Source organism: Eptesicus fuscus, chromosome 20 (genome assembly GCF_027574615.1).
Source record: "Eptesicus fuscus isolate TK198812 chromosome 20, DD_ASM_mEF_20220401, whole genome shotgun sequence".
Taxonomy (NCBI): Eukaryota; Metazoa; Chordata; class Mammalia; order Chiroptera; family Vespertilionidae; genus Eptesicus; species Eptesicus fuscus.
In genome coordinates this window covers 2556850-2574144 of record NC_072492.1, presented here as the reverse complement: position 1 = coordinate 2574144, position 17295 = coordinate 2556850, and the positions used below count along the sequence as shown (strand labels likewise).

The 17295-nt window shown below is 47.1% G+C and overlaps 1 pseudogene; it reads left to right on the top strand.

Annotated features, from left to right (window-relative positions):
- The first annotated feature begins 2729 nt into the window (after positions 1-2729).
- LOC114227958 (Golgi-resident adenosine 3',5'-bisphosphate 3'-phosphatase-like) lies at positions 2730-17273 on the top strand (annotated as a pseudogene).
- Positions 17274-17295: the final 22 nt, after the last annotated feature.

Genomic DNA, 17295 nt, shown 5'->3' with positions numbered 1-17295 from the left:
CGGATGGAAGTCACCCACCCGTCCTGCTGCCTTGGAGGGACTGTGCGCACTCCACTGGGGAGGACAGAAGGTGCAGAAACGTGTTTGATAAGGCCCTCTTTTTATTTTGTTTTATTTTATTTTATTTTATTGATTTGAGAGAGAGAGAGAGAGGAGAGAGAGAGAGGGGGGGAGAGAGAGAGAGAGAGAGAGAGAGAGAGAGAGAGAGAGAGAGAGAGAGGAGAGAGAGAGAGGAGAGAGGAGAGAGAGAGAGAGAGGAGGAGAGATTGGTTTGAGTCCCCTCATGGATGCCCTCCCGGTTGAGGCCTGCATGTGCCTGCCGGGGAGGGAACCGCAGCCTTGGCAAATGCGGAGATGCAGTAACGGCCTGAGCTCCTGGCCCTGTTTTTGAAAACCAGACGACCCCGAATGTCCCGCACATTGTAACCTGGTGGCTGTCACACCCGCTCGGGAGCAGGGGAAGCAGCTAGAACCTGCGGCGGCCGCGGAGGGGGCGGAGCCGCGCGCAGGGCCGTCTGAGCACCGCACACGTGCCTGCCCCGCGGTCCTGCAGGAATCTAGCGGCTTCTGGCCCTGCTGGTGGGAACTGTCCTGCGGTGATGGGGCGCTCCCCTTGCGGGCTCCGCCCGGGTGTGGCTGCCCCCCGGAGGGCGGGGGCGGGGGCGGGCGGCGCAGAGCGGCCGCGGGCTTGGGCCGCCGCCAGGGGCTGCTGCCTAGCTCACCGTGACTTGCATTTTGCTGCCACCCTGCCCTGCCCTGCCCTTGCCCTCCGTGCCACCGCTGCCCTTTGTCCTGACTCAGGCCCTGGCTTCCTGGGCGCCTCCTGGGAGCCCGCAGGCCCGAAGGTGGGGGTCAGGGTGAGAGCAGGGAGCTCTGCAGCCTCCGTCTGCCCCCACCGGCGCGTCCCCCACCGGCCCAGCCGCTGCGAGCCCGCACCTTCCTCCGTCCCCAGCGGGGGAGGCACAGGGGGCCGTTCTGCCCACAGCACCCCCTCTAAAGGGAGGCTCTGTGGCCGTAGTTGACTGACTGATAAAAAACAGACAGACCGCCCCAAAACCCCCCAGTGTCGTCGTGCGGCTCCCAGGTGGGCATTTAAGGGCTGTCGGCCAGGCCCTGGCAGGTAGCTCAGCTGGTCGGAGCGTAGCCCCATACACCAAGGCTGCGGGTGCCGGTCAGTGAATGCATCCACGACCACAAAGCCCCTCTTTCCTCTCTCTCTCTCTCTCTCTCAAATTAATTAAAAAATATATTGTTAAAGAGTTGTTGGCCAGGACCCCTCCTGCCAACGGCAAGGGTCGAAGGGGACCCAGGAGGGGGAACCCCTGGGTCAGACATGCTGTGCAGCTGTGTGAAGCCAAGTTCAGCTCGGCCCACCTGGCCCTCCTCCATCCTCAACCCAGCCCGGCCCGGGCAGCCAGCCCCGCTGCTGCATCACCCTGAGGTTCATGGGTGAAGACCTGCCCCAGCAGGCCTCAGCGGGGGGCGACTTGTGTGGGTGCCAGGAGGGGAGGGGTCTCACCAGGCCCGGGGGAGGCAGGGAGGGAGCCATCGCCTGCGCTGTGTGGAGGGCGAGGAAGGAGATGCCGCCCACCCAAGGTGGCGGACACCGTGACCGACATACACACGTTAAAGGAGGGGACACCATGTTTGGAGGAGACGTCCACACGGGTCCGTTTCCGGAAGGTGATTGGCTCTTTTCGGGGTTATCTGGGAGGGAACTTCACTTTCCAAAGTTCTCTTGACACCTGTTGCCTCATTCAGATCCTACAACGATCATGGAGACTGGGGTACAGCTATCCCGCTGATGGGGAATCAGGCCCAGAGGGGGTCCTCCCAGGTCACACAGCTGAGCGCTGTCACTCCTCTCACCCTACGTGCCGCCTCCAGGTGAGTTTTTAAAATAAACCTTTAGCTTTAGAACTGTTTGAGATTTGCAGAAAAGTTGCAAAGATAGTCGGACAAATGAATCACATAAATGCACAACCAGCTAACCAATGTTGGTGCGTTCTCAGGACCGAAGGCACACGCTGCGTTTGTGTTTCTTCATGGTTCACCGTGTCCCTCCTCTGTCCAGGATCCTCTCCGCAGACCACCTCACATCCGCCATGTCTCCGTGGGCGCCCCGGGCCGACTTTCCTTTTTGATGACCTTGGTAGTTTTGAGGAGTACTAGTCAGGTATTTTGGAGAAGATCCCTTAATTTGGGTTTCTCTGATGTTTTTCTCATGATTAGGTTGGGTTATGGGTTTGGAGGAGTAAGACCACAGAGGTGAAGTTCCATTTTCATCATGTCATATCCAGGGAGTGTGCTCTTGCCATGACTTGTCCCTGAGGGTGTAGACCTTGACCTCCTGGCGAGCTTGTGTTCCTCAGCTTTCTCCGCTATGGTTACACCCAGCCTGTCCCCGTCCCCTCGGAAGTGCCACTCGCTCACCCCACACAGAAGGTGAGGGTCATGCTCCGCCTGCCTCAGGGAGCATTATCTACAGAAGTTAGTTTGAATTCCTCTGTAAGAGAGATTCCTAAAGGATTTTCAATTCATGTTTCTATTTTCTTAGAGTGAAGATATGGAATCTACACTAATAAAAAAGAAAGATGCAAATTGACGTACCTTCGTGATGCCCACCAGCCAATCACGAGTGAGTATACAAATTAACCCAACAAAGATGGCGGGTTAATTTGCCTACACAGGCTCCGAGTGGCTGGGGGCGGGACGCTTGCATCGTCACTATGGCAAAAACGCAGGCGTTCCGCATCGCCCTAGCCGATCGGGCCTCTGGACAGCGTGGGAAGGCGGAAAGGTGACTCCAGGCCAGAGCGAAGATAGAAAGGCAGCTCCGGCCTGAGCGAAGGCAGTGCCAGCAGCCAGGGGAAGGAAGGCCCATTCTTGCACGAATCTTTGTGCATCGGGCCTCTAGTATATTATAAACGCAGGTGTCCCCCAAAATGTAAACACACTTTCAACTCATTACTCATTCCAGTGGGTTACACCTGAAAAGAAAGAAACACCAACTGAGCTGTCAGCTGTTGGAGTGTGTATACATATTTTTGGGACATCCTGTACTTAATAGCTTTATTGATATATAATTCAACACCATATTATTCATCCATTTACTAGTAAGTGTAGAGCTTAAAGCTTTTCAGTTTTGTGTGCAACCATGAACAGTTTGGACCGCCCTAAGAGAAACCTCCTACCCATTAGCAGTCACTCCCCACTCCCCCACCCCAAGGCCCTTCCTCAGCTTCCTGTCTACAAATCTGACCCTCCTAGTGTTTCATGTGAATGGAATCATATAGTGTGAAGTCCTGTGTGACTGGATTTTTTTTCACTCTGCATGATGTTTACAAGACATATCCATTTGTAGTATGTACCAGAACTTCACTCCTTTTAAAAACATTTAATGTTGACAGTATTGCATTATGAGAATGGGAGTTGACATCTCTCATTTTCCCCTCTTACTCCCCTTGCACCCCACCTCTGCCCCCACCCAGGCCTTCCCCACACTATTGTCTGTGTCCATGGATTATGCATATACGCATATAAATTCCTTGGTTAATCTCTTCCCTCCTCTCTCCCCCTTCCCCACTGAGATCTGTCAGTCTGTTCCATGCATCCTTTTTGTTCATTATATAATTTTGTTCATTACAATCCACATATAAGTGATATTCTGTGATACTTGTCTTTCTCTGACTGGCTTATTTTGCTTAGCATGATACTCACCAGGTCCCTCCATGCTGTGGCAAAGGATAGGTGCCCCTTCTTTTTTACAGCCACATAGTATTCCATGGTGTAAATGTCCCATAGCTTTTTTACCCACTCATCTACTGATGGGCACTTGGGCTGTTTCCAAATATTACCTATCCTATATAATAAAGTTTTTTGATTATTGCTTCAATTTCCTTCATAGTTATCAGCCTATTCAGATTTTTTTATCCTTCCTGATTGAGTTTTGGAAGGTCATATTTTTCTAGGAATATGTTCATTTCTTCTAGGTTGACCAGTTTGTTGGAATAGAGTTGCTCAAAATATTTTATTTTTTATGATTCTTTGTATTTCTGTGGGGTCTGTTGTTATTTTGCCTCTTTCTTTCCGATTTTGTTTATTTGGGTCCTCTCTCTTTGCTTCTTGGTGAGCCTGGCTAGAGGTTCATCAATCTTGTTTATCCTTTCAAAGAACCAGCTCTTGGTTTTGTTGATCTTTTGTGTGTGTGTGTGTGTGTATATATATATATATATATATATATATATATATATATATATATATATACTGTATTTTCTGGTATATAAGACGATTTTTTAACCCAGGAAAATCTTCTCAAAAGTCGGGAGTCTTATACGCCGGAAAATATGGTATTTACAATTTAGAATTAAAGTGAGTTATTGCCAAATGATGGGTGGGTTACCGTATTTTCTGGCATATAAGACCCCCGACTTTTGAGAAGATTTTCCTGGGTTAAAAAGTCGTCTTATATGCTGGAAAATACGGTATACATATGTATATTTGGTCTCTATGTCATTTATTTCTGCTCTGATCTTTATTATTTCCTTCCTTCTGCTCACTCTGGGCTTTTCTTGTTGCTCTCTTTCTAATTCCTCAAGTTGCAGAGTTAGATGGTTTATTACCAGTTTTTCGAGGTAGGCCTGTAGAGCTATGAACTTCCCTCTCAGGACTGCTTTCACAGTGTCCCATAGATTTTGGATTGTTGTGTTTTCATTGTCATTTGTTTTCAGGATGTTTTTTATTTCTTCTTTGATCTCTTTAGTAACCCAATCATTATTTAATAGCATGCTATTTAGCCTCCAAGTGTTTGAATTTTTGTTATTGTTTTTATTGTAGTTTATTTCTAATGTTATGCCATTGTGATCTGAGAAGATGCTTGATATGATTTTAATCTTCTTGAATTTGGAGAGACTTTGCCTATGCCCCAATATATGGTCTATCTTTGAAAATGTCCCATGTGCACTTGAGAAGAATGTACAGGCAGTCCTCGGGTTACGTTGGATTCAAAATATGGCGTTTCGTGGTTATGTCACCATCTCCCATTTATTTATATGTAAAAAAAGTTCCGTCATTTCGATGTATGTACATATGTACTTTATGTTTTTTATTATTTATTTACCACAAGTAAAGTCAGGAATTTTTATCTTCACTTTAATTTTTTTACTATTTCATTTCATTACTGCTGTGTATGTGCTCTATGTGAGTGATGTAGGTGCTTATGTAGGTGGGTTCCGACTTACGGCAAAAACTGCATTATGTCGCGCCTTAGGAATGGATCTCCGACATAACCTGAGGGCCTACTGTATATTCTGTAGCTTTGGGGTGAAATATTCTGAAGATGTCGATTAAGTCCATCTGATCTAGTGAGTCATTTAGGGTTGTTGTTTCTTTGCTGATTTTTTGTCTAGAGGATTTATCCAGTGATGTTAATGGGGTATTAAAGTTTCCTACTATGATTATATTGCTATCAATCTCTCCCTTGATATTTTCCAGAAGGTTTTTTTTTTTTATGTATTTGTGTGCTCCTGCATTGGGTGCATATGTTTTTTACCAGAGTTATATCCTCTTGTTGAATTATGAAGTGGCCTTCCTTGTCTCTTGTTATGGCCTTAACTTTGAGTCTATTTTGTCAGATATAAGTATTTCTACCCCAGCTTTTTTTTTCTTTTCATTTCGATTTGCCTGAAAGATATTTTTCCATCCCTTCACTTTCAGTCTGTGTAAGTCCCTTGTTCTGAGGTGGGTCTCTTGTAAACAGTATTTATATGGGTCATGTTTTCTTATCCATTTAGCCACTTTATGTCTTTTGATTGGAGCATTTAGTCTATTTACATCTAATGTTCTTAATAATAAGTACTTGTTCGTAGCCATTTCTATTCTTTATGCCTGTGTTCCTTCTTCCCTTTCTGTTTCTTCTTTTTACACCAGTCCCTTTTGCATTTCTTGCATTGGTGACTTGGTGGTGATAAACTCCCTAAACCTTTTTTATGTCTGTGATGCTCCTGATTTCCCCTTCAATTTTGATTGATAGCCTTGCTGGATAGAGTGTTCTTGGATTCAGTCCCTTGCTTTGCATCACTTTGTATATTTCATTCCATTCCCTTCTAGCCTACTGTGTTTCTGTTGAGAAATCATTTGATAATCTGATGGGAGATCCTTTGTAGTAACTCTCTGTCTCTCTCTTGCAGCCTTTAAGATTCTCTCTTTGTTGTTAATGTTTGCCATTGTAATTATGATGTGTCATGGTGTGGGTCTTTTTGCTTCATCTTGTTTGGGACTCTGTGTGCTTGTGTGACTTTTTCTTCCCCATATCAGGGAAGTTTTCTGTCATTATTTCTTCAAATAGGTTCTCTAATCCTTGCTGCTCTTCTTGTTCTCCTGGAACCCCCATTATACATATGTTACTTCATTTCATGTTGTCCCAAAGCTCCTTTAGGCTCTCCGCCTGCTTTTTAATTTTTTCTCCAATTGCTGTTCAGATTGGGCTTTTTTCTCTACCTTATCTTCTAAGTAATTCGGTTCTCTGCTTCTCCTAGTCTACTGTTGGAACCTTCCATTGTGTTTTTGATTGTAGCTTTATCACTTTTGATTTCCTCCTGATTCTTGCATAGGTTGTTGATTTTTTCGTTCATCCAGTTTATGAACTGTATGACCATTACTCTGAATTCTTTTTCTGACATATTGCATGCCTTTGTTTCATTTAGTTCCTTTTTTTGGTGGTTCCTCCTTTTCTTTCCTTTGGGGATTGTTTCACTGTCTCCACATTTTTGCTGTCACCCAAAGGTCCAAGCGCCGAATTGCAGGGGCCTGAGCCATGCTCAGTGGTAGTGTTGCACAACCTGAGCGTTACTGAAGAGCTCAGGCATCGAGAAGCATGGCTGCCATGGGTTGGTGGGAACCATGCATGCTGAGAGTCAGCCTGCTCAAGAGTTGGCCCCCTTGGGGGCGGGTGGCATGGCCGCTGGGGATCAGCAGCAGCCTCCACGGGTGCGTGTGCATGGAGAAACAGAGTCATGGGTGCTTGGTTCAGCTGCCTTGGGTCAGTGGGGGGCCTTGCATGCGCACATGCGTGCACTGAGAATTAGAGTCATGGGCACTGGGTGCAGTTGCTATGAGTCAACGGGGGCCTCCGCACCGAGAATCAGGGTCCTCGCAAGCACCTGTGCCAAGAATCAGAGTCACGGGCCTGCCAGGGGGCTGGGTTGCACGGCCACCCTGTGTCAGCAGGAAGCCTGCTTGCATGCTGTGGGTTGTGCAGGCCCTATGCCTCTGCGGTGGGCCAGTGGGAGGGGGATGCACTCTGTGACTCACAGGAATCTGTGACCAGGATGCCTGGAGTCTTGGTGTCCATGGGTCTGCAGCTGTGGTAGCAGGTCTTTGTCCAGTGTGGCCGTAGGGTCCCGGTTTGTGTCTGAGGGAAATCTGGATAGTGGTAAGGCTGGGTTCCCAGTCACAGCAGTTCTGCCCTTCAAGATGGCATGGTTTCTGTGCCAGTGCTGGCTGCCTGGAAGTGCTTGCAGTGGCAGCGGGGTCTTGCAGTCTAAGACTGCCTGGTCCACTCCCAACACTATTTATTGAAGAGACTGTCATTACTGCATTGTTTATTCTTGTCTCCTTTGCCTCCTGCATAACCCCTACTGGGAATCGAGCCTGAAACCCGGGCAGGTGCCCTGACCAAGAATGGAACCATGACCTCCTTATTCATAGGATGACACTTAACCACTGAGCAACACTGGCTTGGCTTCTTGTTTCTTGAGGTAGGCCTGTAATACTATAAACTTCCCCTCAGGACTACTTTCACTGTGTCCCATAGATTTTAGGTTGTTGTGTGTTTATTTTCATTTGTTTCCAGGAAGTTTTTTATTTCTTCCTTGATCTCATTAGTAACCCATTCATTGTTTCATAACATTCAATTTAGTCTCCATGTGTTTGAAAGTTTTTGAGTAGTTTTATTGTAGTTGATTTCTAGTTTCATGAAATTGTGATCCAGGAAGATGCTTGATATAATTTCAATCTTCTTCATTTATTATGTCTTATTTTGTGGCCTAAAAAGTGGTCTATTTTTGACAATGTTATATGTGCATTTGAGAAGAATGTGTATTCTGCAGCTTTGGGGTGAAATGTTCTGTAAATATCAATTAAATCCATCTGATCTAGTGTTTTCTTTAAGGTTGCTATTTTCTTGTTGATTTTTTGCTCTGGAAGATCTATCCAGTGATGTTAGTGGGGTGTTAAAGTCCCCTATTGTGACTGTATTGCTGTCACTTTATCCTTTAAAATGCAACAAGAGTTTTAAAAAATATATATTTAGGTGGTACTATATTGGGTACATATATGTTTACAAGGGTTATATTATTTTGTTGAATCAATCCCTTTAATATTATGTAGTGACCTTCTTAGTCTCTTTTATGGTCTTCATTTTGAAGTCTATTTTGTCAGCTATGAATGATTATTGCTACCTCAGCTTTTTTTCATTTTCCATTGCGTGGATTATTTTTTCCATATCTTCACTTTCAGTCCATGTGAATATTTTGTTCTGAGTGGGTCTCTTTTAGACAGCATATATATGAGTCATATTTTCCTATCCATTCAGCTACTCTATGTCTTTTGATTGGAGCATTTAATCAAATTACATTAAAGGTTATTATTGGTAGGTACTTATTTATTGCCATTTTTTCTTTATACCTATGCCCCCTCCTCTCTCTCTCTCTCCCTCCCTCCCCTTCTTCTTACAGCAGTCCTGTAACATTTATTGCAATGCTGGTTTGGTGGTAATGTTTTCCTTTAGGCTTTTAAAAAACTGGGATGCTCTTTACTTCGCCTTCAATTTTAAAATTATTTAAAATCTAGCCTTGCTGGATAGAGTAGTTTTGGGTTCAGGTCCTTGCTTTTCATTACTTTGAATACTTCTTGCCAATCGCTTCTAGCCTGAAATGTTTCTGTTGAGAAATCAGCTGACAATCTAATGGGAACCCCCTGATAGGTAACTTTCTGCCTCTGTCTTGCTGCCTTTAAGATTCTTTTTTGTCTTCAACATTTGTCATTTTAATTATGATGTGTCTTGGTGTGGGCCTCTTTGTGTTCATCCTGACTGGGACTCTCCTTGCTTCCTGAACTTTTGTGTCTTTTTCTTTCACCAGGTTAGGGAAGTTCTCTGTCATTATTTCTTTAAACAGGTTCTTTATTCCTTGCTCACTTCTTTCTTTTTTTATTTTTTTTATTTTTTATTTTTTTATTTTTTTTCATTTATTTTTTATTTTTTTATTTTTTAAATTTCTTTATTGATTAAGGTGTCACATATTTGTCCTCATCCCCCCATTCCCATCCCACCCCTCTCCCCACGCATGCCCCAATCCCCTGTTGAACTTAACCGTTGGATAGGCTTATATGCATGCATACAGGTCCTTTGGTTGAACTCTCCCCCTCCCCCCACCCTCCCCCTCCCCTCCCCTATCCTCCCTCTGAGGCCCGATAGTCCGATCGATGCCTCCTTGCTTCTGGTTCTGTTCTTGTTCCTCAGTCTATGTTGTTCATCATTTCCCCTAGATGAGCGAGATCATATGTCACTAGATATATACTAATAAGAACTGAATGTGAGACGAGCAATAATAGTTATGCTAACAGGCAAATGAATCAATCTGTAGCGAGCTTCCCCCTGGACCAACAGTTCTTTTGAGACCCAATTTCAATGTCCAGTAGTTCCTTATGTGTACATGTCAGCACTGACCCCTCAGCTCTGGATGGTGGACAAATGGTGGTAATGGAGGTCCGACTCCCTCTGGTTTGGTCTCGGCCGAACCCAGGGGCACGGCGTCACCCAGACTAAGGGGCACGTGGCCTCATCCCTACCCAAGGGGCGCGTGGTCTCACCCGGGCCTGGGACCCAGCCTCACCCGGATGGATCCAGGGGCGCACAGCCTCACCCGGACCCAGGATCTGGCTTCACCCGTACCCAGGGACGCTTGGCCTCTCCCAGACCCAGGGGCACGTGGCCTCACCCGGGCCTAGGTGCACGAGGCCACATCCGGATCCAGGGACACATGGTCGCACCCGGACCCAGGGACGCTTGGCCTCTCCCAGACCCAGGGCCACTTGGGCTCACCCGGGCCTAGGTGCACGCGGCCTCACCCGGATCCAGGGACACATGGTCTCACCCGGACCCAGGGACGCCTGGCCTCCCCCAGACCCAGGGGCACGTGGCCTCACCCGGGCCTAGGCGCACGAGGCCTCACCCGGATCCAGGGACACACGGTCTCACCCGGACCCAGGGACGCCTGGCCTCCCCCAGACCCAGGGGCACGTGGCCCCACCCGGGCCTAGGTGCACGAGGCCCCACCCGGATCCAGGGACACATGGTCTCGCCCGGACCTAGGAGTGCGTGGCCTCTCTCAGACCCAGGGGCACGTGGCCTCACCTGGACCTAGGTGCACGAAACCACCCGGACCCAGGGGCGCGTTACCTCTCTCAGACCCCTGGTCGCGTGGTCTCACCCGGATCCAGGGGCTCACGGCCTCACCCGTACTCGGGACCCAGCCTTACCCGGATCCAGGGGCCCACGGCCTCACCCGGACCCAGGGTTCAGATTCGCCCGGACCCAGGGGCACATGGCCTCACCCGAACCCGGAATCCAGCTTCACCTGGACCCAGGGGCGCGTGGCCTCACCCAAACCCAGGGGCGTGAGGCCTCACCTAGACCCAGAGGTGTGTGACCACATCTGAGCCCAGAGGCTCGCAGGCTCGCCTGGACTCGGGTCTCAGCGGGGTTTCGTCTTCTTGATCCCAATTCCTGTTGGTCAATTCCCTCTCAGCAATTCCTTCGGTCATTTTCTCAGAGCTCCCGGGCGGCTGCCGCAGAACTTGTTGGGCGGCGGGCTCGGCAAGGCTCCGGTGTGCCCGGTGCCCGGCGGTGGGCTGGTCCGGTGTCGCTGCGTCGGCCCTTGGGTCTGCAACGGTGGCCAGTCGCTGAGCGTGCGCACCTGGCCACTTCGGGGCATTGAGATTCTTGAAGGACTCGGAGGTCAGCAAGCACGGAGTCTCCCACCCCATGTCTCCCAGGGGCTCGTCTGTCCGTGCTCGGCAGCGAGTGGAGCCGTCCCCTCAGCCGGAGACCGCCGGGGGAACTGCGCCGAGCACGTTCCTGGCCACCATTGTGTCGCCTGAGCCATAGTTCTTCAAGTGTGGACTTTGGGTCACCGGCATCAGCATCATCCTGCGTACCCCTCTCTTTTATTCTAGTTGTAGAGCATCTGCTCGGCCAGCCCCCCGGTCTTTCCGGCTGGTGTCTGCTCTGCTCTCCCGTCGTAGTCTCAATATTGTTGTGGTAGGCAACGATCAGGCTGCCGCCCTATGTCTCCATCTTGGTCCTCCTTTGTACAGTTAAGTCTTGATTGTTGTTGGTGTCACTGGGAGGAATTGTCCTCCAGGCCAATTGGCCGTGAGGACCCTCTTTGTCCATATAGGAAGAGTTGCTGTGCAGGAGACATGTTTGTGGGCCGGGTCTTGATGCAGCAATGCCTTGGCGCTCACTGAGTCTGCCTCTAGAATGCCTCCCTTATGCAAGTGATTGAAATCTGGTGTCATCTCCCACCAACCACTAGATGCCCTCGTTTCTGGGTCTCCAATGCAGTGTGGGTCAGCCACTACCTGAGGCACTCAGCAGGAAAAAGCTTCTGCTCAGCTTGGCTGGGGCGGAGCTACAGGGTGGAGCCTACAACCTTGGCTTCCTGTCAGCCCCGCCCTATGAGGCTCCTGTGTCTGTGTCCCTCTGTATTCCTTGCAAACACTTCTGGGAGAAACGCGCCCTGGAGTTTCGCCCACTGCCAAACAATCCAGTCCCTCCCCTAATGAATCTGGACTCCCAGATTCTCGCCTGGAACTGGGTTTCAGTGCAGTTGGAACTGGGTCTCAGCGCAGTCTGGCGTCCCTGTCTCCTTCCCAGCAGGGCCACCCAGTGGCGCAGGCAAAAGTCCGTCCTCTGCGCACCTTCCAGTGCGCGCGTCTGGAGCCGCTGCTTCTCTGTGCCTCCGCCACCACAGCCCAAATTCATTCCCCCAGCGTGCGCCTGGATTCCCAGGGTTTCGCCCGGAACTGGGGTTCAGTGCAGTCGGAACTGGGGTTCAGCACGGTCCTGAGCTTATGTCTCCTTCCCGCTAGGGCAGTTCAGTGGCGCAGGCAACAGTCCGTCCTTTGCGCCCCTTCCCGTGCGCGCCTCTGGAGCTCTGCCTTCCCCCGCTCTCTGTGCCTGCGCCCCACAGCCCAGATTCATCCCCCAGCCTGCGCCTGGCTTCCCAGGGTTTCGCCCGGAACTGGCGCTCAGTGCAGTCGGAGCCGGCGCTTAGCGCACTCCGGAGCCTTTATCTCCTTCCTGCCAGTGAACGCCGGCCAGGCCGTCAGCCGCCCCTTCCTCTCCGGCTCCATCCTCCCCGCAGGCGCGCGCGCTCGTGTCTCCGCCAGTTTCTCCATACCTCAGGCTTTTACGGCTCCCCCGATTGTCCCCGTGGCCTTCTCCTTCCCCCCAGCTGTGGGCATTTCAGTCCGCCAGCTCTCCTGTGGTTCTGGACGATGTCCGTTCTGACCTCTAGTTGTGCCTTTGAAATTGTTGTGCCCGGCTGCAGGTTAGGTGTTTCACCTATGCCGCCATCTTGGTTTCTCCACTTTTAAAAAAAAAAATATATATATATATATTTTTATTGATTTCAGAGAGGAAGGGAGAAGGAGAGAGAGAAACATCAATGATGAGAGAGAATCATTGATCAGCTGCCTCCTGCATGCCCCCCACTGGGGATCGAGCTCTCAACCCGGGCATGTGCTCTTGACTGGAATTGAACCTGGGACCCTTCAGTCTGCAGGCTGATGCTCTATCCACTGAGCCAAACCAGTCAGGGCTCCTTGCTCACTTTCTCTCTTTCTGGGACCCCGATAATGTGGGTGATGTTGTGTTTCATGTTGTCTCAAAGTTCCCTTAAACTATCCTCCTGCTTTTGAATTCTTTTATCTTTTTGCTGATCTAATTGGGTGCTTTTTCTACCTTGTCTTCAAAGTCACTGATTTGATCCTCTGCTTCATTCAATCTACCTTTAATTTCTTCCAGTGTATTCTTTTTTAAAATATATTTTTATTGAATTGGCTGACGTGGATGTGAGACCTGCTGGTGGGTGGTGGAGCCGGAGCTGCACCGTCCTGGTGAGTTGGGGCCGTGTTCTGCTTGCTGGGGCTCGGCGTGCTCTACCACCTCTACTCAGGCTTCCTGGCCTGCCGCCTCAGCCTCGTTGGCCGACAGTGGCACTGCGGACCTGTGCGAGATGCTGGCCGCCATCTTCAGGGGGTGACGAAGTGAGGTGCATTTGGGAAAGCAGCGTCCTCCATGAGAAGTCCATGGGGGAGATGCATGAGGGAGCCAACAACAAGATGACCAGCAGGGACATGCTGTCCAACTGCAAGATGTTCTACCTGCTCAAGACCGCCTCCCCTAAGGTGCAGATAAACACAGAGGAACATGTGGATGCAACCAATCAGGAGATTATCTTATGGGATCGTAAAATTCCTGACGACATCCTGAAGGAGACAGCTGCCCCTAAGGAGGTAACAGCAGAAAGTGTTGCTGTCTGGATCGACCCACTTGATGCTACACAGGAGTATCTGGAGGATCTTCGAAAGCATGTCAGTACTATGGTTTGTGTGTGTCCTGGGAGGGATACATAAGCCATTTCCTGAATATACAGCTTGGGCAATGGTAGATGGTGGGTCGAATGTGAAAGCCCGCTCTCCCACAATAAGACCCCAAGGATCGTTGTGTCTCGCTCCCATTCAGGAACGGTCAAACAGGTTGTTCTTCAGGCTCTTGGAAACCAGACTATGCCTATCCTGGCTGGTGGTGCTGGTTATAAAGTTTTAGCTCTCTTGGATGTGCCTGATAAGAATCAAGAAAAAGCTGATGTATACATCCATGTGACATACATCAAAAAGTGGGATATGTGTGCTGGCAATGCCATCTTAAAAGCCCTTGGGGGACATATGGCTACCCTGAGTGGTGAAGAAATCAGTTACCCTGGTTCTGATGGCATTGATGGAGGACTCCTGGTTAGCATCCGAATGAACCACCAAGCTCTGGTAAAAAAACCTCGCAGATCTAGAGAAGACGGGGCATAAATACGCAAAGTTGATTATAGATGACAGCTCTTTCCAGAGCTGCATGGCCAGCCTGAAACCTGGAGGCTTCAAATGATTGGTGGAGACTATGCACAGTTAAGGCCATCCCGAACTTTTAAAACTATTTATGAAGCACCAGAGACTTATTTTCCGTGTAACAGGATACAAGAGAAGGGGAGATGGGTTGCTTCATGTCTAAAGTATTGTCTTTATTTTTGAGACTATTTTGGTACAGTTGTCATACACAAGGCACTCAGGTGTGTGTGTGTGTGTGTGTGTGTGTGTGTGTGCGCATAAATTAAAATCTATAGCCAAGTCTATATTGTTTTAAGTCACCATTTTCACACATCATGAATCTTCACTGTTAGTACTTTCATGTAAAATTGGGCTGAAGAAAGGATTACTTCCTATAAATGTTTAATATTACTTTATACTTATATCACATTAAAAACAAAGTACTTGGGGTCTTAACCGCTAATTCAGATGGAAAGCACAAGAAGCCACATGTTCATTAATATGCAACAAATGTTCTGTTTATCTGTTCCTGAATATTTCTTATGGATTAAATAGAAAAAGCTTAAATTGTTTTTTCCTTTGAAATTTTAATAACAGGTTCACCAGTAAGTAGAGAATATAGATACATTGCCAGGGTATTTCTCAGCATCTAAAAGGGTTCAGTTATCTGGAGAAGGGGCTGTGTGTAAATTAATAAAGAGACTAGACATGAAATGTAAAATTGGAAGGCATTTTGGGGAGCCAGAGGAGACCTAGCTTCAGTAACCAAGTTCTCTGAATCTCTGGACCCCTAGCTTTTTATTAACACAAATTGCACTAAAGCAAAGCAGATATACATATCAAAGGTTAAGGTTTGATATATAGTAGGTATTGTCAGGTTGGGGGAACTGCCCTCGGCTGTTCCAGTAGCAGGCAATAATATATGCAGATTTTCAGGTTTGGGGAAATGCTTTTGGCTATTCCAGCAGGCAATGTGATTCAGCCCTGATGAATATAGAAGCCTGCAACCTTTTGAGGACTTCTTGCATTTATTATGACATGCTGTAATTATCTTCCAGCAGTATGTCGTGCTTGCTTGTAATTATTTTGTGTGTATGCTTTGTTTCTACAAAGAAAAATGTGTTTGTACCCATTGGTTCAGCTTTCCTGGCATCTTGCCATTGATTTTCTTTTGCCCTATAGACAGTGCATAATTTCATTCTTTCCCTCTTGACCAACATTTTAGTCTTATGTGTAAGGTTTGGATTAATATTTCAGGGTTAGCACTAGCATTTTAGTATATTTTCTCAGTAGGAACAAAATATGCTATTATTAGTAAACAATTCTATTATTAATTGGAAGTTATTTGATGCTATATTAATTGAGCTAGCTTTCATTATTTTCAAAAGCTTTGTTTAAGTACTTTTTAAAAAATTTGCCAGGTTTGTATATAGGGATTCTCTCACTGAGAATGAGTTTTGGTTGCTCTTACCATTAATAAATGGATCTAACCTAACCAAACTCTCAAAGTAGTAAATTTTGAGATATTTTATGGTTGTCCTTCAGATTAAAATAATGAAGTTTGAAGTTAATATTTGAAGCATTATTTTTCTATTCAGCCTGTGAAATCTGGTTGGAAGAAAGATTGTGACTTATTCACTGTATCACTAATTGGAACCTTGCTTTGTGAAATATTGGGATGTCTGATTTCTCTCATTGTGATGTCTGAAAACTTTATGTATGCAAACAATACCATTGTTTCACATGAAAAAAAATATTTTTATTGATTTCATATAGGAAGGGAGAGGGAGAGAGAGATAGAAACAGCAATGATGAGAGAGAATCATTAATCAGCTGCCTCCTGCACGCCCCACACTGGGGATTGAGCCTGCAACCCAGGCATATGCTCTGACCAGGAATTGAACCATGACTCCTGGTTCATAGATTGATGCTTAACAACTGAGCTACACCAGCCTAGCCCTTCTGCCGTATTCATGATGTCAGATATGGTATTATTCATTTTCATCTGGTTCTTGTTCATAATTTTAATTTCCTTTCTTTTCTACTTCCTTTTTTATGCTGGTGTAGTTCCCACTTAGTTCCTTGTAATCCTCACTAACTTCCTTGAGCATCCTTATAACCACTACTTTAAATTCTATATCTAATAAATAGTTTGCCTCCATTTCATTTAGCTTTTTTTCCTGGAGATTCTTCCTTTTCTTTCATTTGGGGGTTGTTTCTTTGTCTCCCCACTTTAGCTGTCCCTTTGTATTTGTTTCTATGTATTAGATAGAACTGCTATGCCTCCCGTTCTTCGGGGGGTGGCCTTATGTTGTAAGTGTCCTGTGGGACCCAGTGGTGCAGTCTCTACGATCTCATGATCTGGATGATCTAGAGGTGCACCTTGTGGGGGTGACTTGGGCTCTCCTGTTGTAACTGGGTCTTGGTTGTTGTTTCTCTCTCACGGTTTGTATCTCTCCGCAGGTGGGCTGGCTGTGAGGCTCCATCCCCATCACAGTGCGTGAGCTATTGTGCAGGTGCTGACAGAACATTAAAACTAAACAAGAAACAAAACAAAAGCATGCAATGATCTCCACAACAACATAAACAACTACAAAACAAAAGAGAATTAGGAAAGCGAGAAGAAAGCATGAATAATAAAAGTAAAGAAAAGAAAAGAATACAAGAAGAAAAAGGGGGAAGAAAAGAGAACATGAGAAGAAAGAAGAGAGAGAAAAATTAAGAATAAAGAATAGGAAAGGAAATGGTATGAAAAAAAGGAGAAAGGAAAACAATTATGAAGAGGGGAAAAGAAGAAAGAAAAAAATTAAGAAAAGGAAAAAAGAGAAAGGAGACAGAAAAAGTAGAGTAAGAAAAGAAAAGAAAGGTAAGAAAATGAAAGAAAAAAGGAGAGACTAAGTGCAATAGAAAAGAAAGAATAAATAAATATAATGCAAAAAAGCCAAGTGGAGTTTGTGTTGGCAGAGTTTAGTGCCTCCTGGGAGCGCCCTTGGCCCCTGCTCCTACGTTGACTGAGGATGACTGTTTTCGAGGTCGTGTCTGGGCCTCCCAGGAGGCACTTGGGTGCTAGCTACTGTCAGAAACTCCACAATTGGCTCTTGCAACCTGTTCGAAACTTCAAGCAACCCCGTC